This window comes from Lepisma saccharinum, chromosome 1, assembly GCF_977018435.1.
Source record: "Lepisma saccharinum chromosome 1, izLepSacc3.1, whole genome shotgun sequence".
Lineage (NCBI taxonomy): Eukaryota > Metazoa > Arthropoda > Insecta > Zygentoma > Lepismatidae > Lepisma > Lepisma saccharinum.
This window is the reverse complement of record NC_139229.1, coordinates 106,061,512-106,064,295: the sequence shown is the minus strand read 5'-3', so window position 1 is coordinate 106,064,295 and position 2,784 is coordinate 106,061,512.

Sequence of the window (2,784 nt, the reverse complement as noted above, 5' to 3'; positions counted from 1 at the left end):
TGGGAGCCTTGGATGAGTGGTAATTAGCAACCCAGCAGCCTCCAATTCTTCGACGCTGTACAAATGAGAAGTAGAGCATGCAGTTACAGACAGGTACATTAAAAAAAATAAATGAGAAATGCAGATGCAGAAACAACATTGTCTGCTCTTATGACCGAGCATTTTAAGTAGTCGGGTCGTGATCGTTCAGGGTTCGATTCCGACGATGTAATACATGTTCCTTTGTATCAGCCCCAGCCGTATACTGAGGAAGGGTAAGGTTTAAGGGTCCACATTTCTCCCATAGGGTTAGTAAACATTTTGCATTAATTATATATTATTAAATAATTATTAAAAAAGAGTAAGACCGCAGAACTGATCGCTATGATTTTTTAAATGATTTTGAAAATGTTATACTCTTTTCCAGCGATTTATCATTGTCCGCTCCCTGGGGAGTACGAGGTGACTCTTTCCGAAGACACCAAAATATCAACTTTCCTTCCACGTAGTAAACTCTGGACTGCATTTTGCAGACTAGTAATGCTCTGGCGTCTGGACTCACAGCCAATATAATCCTCTGTGGAGCTCGTGCTGTGTCTTCCCTATATGTTTGTGATTCTGCCTTCACCCATCTCATCTTAGCACCATGCATGCTCATCTTCGCGATTAGCCAAAAGTGGAAGAAAAGCGAAGTAAAATAAACTAAATCAATCGATCAATTGAAGGGCTCGGGTGTAAAACATGGTAACTGACATTTCGGTCATTTCTGAGTTCATTAAGAAAAAAGGTTATTAGAAGCTATACTGTAGATATTTCTATTTTCATGTTGTGTTTAATAATTTCACAAGGCTTTACTGAGTCCAATGCAAATTGTATGACATGGCAATTATACTCGAAAATTGAAGGATGGCACATTTTACTTTGTAACTCAAAATTACCAAAATGTCACTTAACATGTTTTACACTCGAGCCCTTAAATTGTTCGCTCCGATATTTTCTGTAGAATGTTCGTAGATTTCATTTGTAATACTTGTTAGTTCTAAATTTAAATTCATGCGATAAAATTCTATATTTAGCGTAAAATTCTCCAGTTTCTTCAAAATGTATTCATAATTTATGCAATGGGTGCTTCATGATTAAATATTGTGTATGTCAGGATTTATTTTCGTATGAATTTCAAGTATTTATAATAAATTAGCAGGGAACTGATTAAATGCAAACATGTATGTCAGTATATCTGTAATAATTAGCCATACAATTAAAAATAAAATTCGATTGCCTACAAATAAAAAGAAGTCTAACTGTAACATAATATTGAATAAAAATAGTATTGTCGTAGACAATAGAAATAATCTGTACGTATCAAGCCAATGTTTACGTTAAAATGTTTTTGAAATAAATATAAATTGCTCCAATGTAACCTGATTTTAATATCAATAATAATAATAATAATAATAATAATCTTTGACGCGGTGGTCTAGTCGGTAGGGCGTCTGACTGCCAAGCGGGAGACCCGAGTTCGATTCTCGAATGGGTGATCTAAGGTCGGAATTGTCCCGGCCTTGTTGTCCCCTCATCAAGCGGCTCTGGAGCCCACCCAGTCTCAAATGAATGGATAGCTGGGGGCAACCCTGAGGGTAAAGGCGGCCGGAGCGTGGTGCTGATCACATCACCTCCAAAATGGCCTACATCAAGAATGGGTGTGCCCCACAACCCCTAAACGTGCCTTCATGGCACGGTGCTATATGCACGGGGAACTTTACCTACCTTTACCAATGTACCCTGATTATAATAATATCAGCAATGAAAATAATAATAATAACATTAACTACTAGAAATAACACCACTCTCATTCTAAATCTATGTACACGGCCGTGTTGTCCTATTATCAGATTTATCTAATTGTAATTTATCTACGCCTTCAAAATATACTTAAGATGCAGGAAAGTGGCTTAAAGTAGGAAAATACAAAATAAAACTGAAACTGAATCCAGCACTTGCAAGAACATTTGTGTTCATGGACTTTACGTACTGACCTGCTAACATTACAAGGCCCGTCACAGTATATAACATGTTTCTGGAGAAGAAATATAGACAGAATTGCTTGTGGACACCAGCTCTCCATAATAAAATATGATTATAACTTAACTTCCAAAAGGTTTCAAGATTACTAAGACCTCACAAACAGGCCTTGAGCAGAGCTTTTCGTCATGCAAGGGATAATAGACTAGGGAACAAACAACCATGTTGTTTTGCAGGATTTCCCACCATGTTAAAAAATGTATCGGGCAGAATAATTTCGTACAGTTGAGTTTCTCAATTAGTAATTAGGAATGCACCAACTCTCTTCGACTGATTGTTCACATAAGAAGAACGACAATGAATTATACATTAATTTCTTGGCATGTCTTCAAGTAATGATCTAGTGCGTGGGTTATGAAATGGACATCGGTTTCGGAGCTTTATAAGTAGGGATATTTTGCTCCCAATGCTCTTATACACTGGAAAAATTTCTACCCCTTCCCAAATCGAAATTGATGACCCACTAGAGCAGCTGTTCTTAACCTGAGGTCGAATTGATTGATTGATTGATTTGCTTTATTTTACTTCGCTTTTGTATAACTTTCGGTTAATTGCGAAGATGGGGATCAGTGATGATATGATGAAAGTGATGAATGGAATACTCACAAATATCCATGCCTAGGCCGAGATTCGAACCCGGGACCCCTGGCGTCCTAGCGCGATGTGCTAACCACTTTTTATTTTATTTTTTTTATTTTTTAAAATATTTTTTAAGGAAAACCT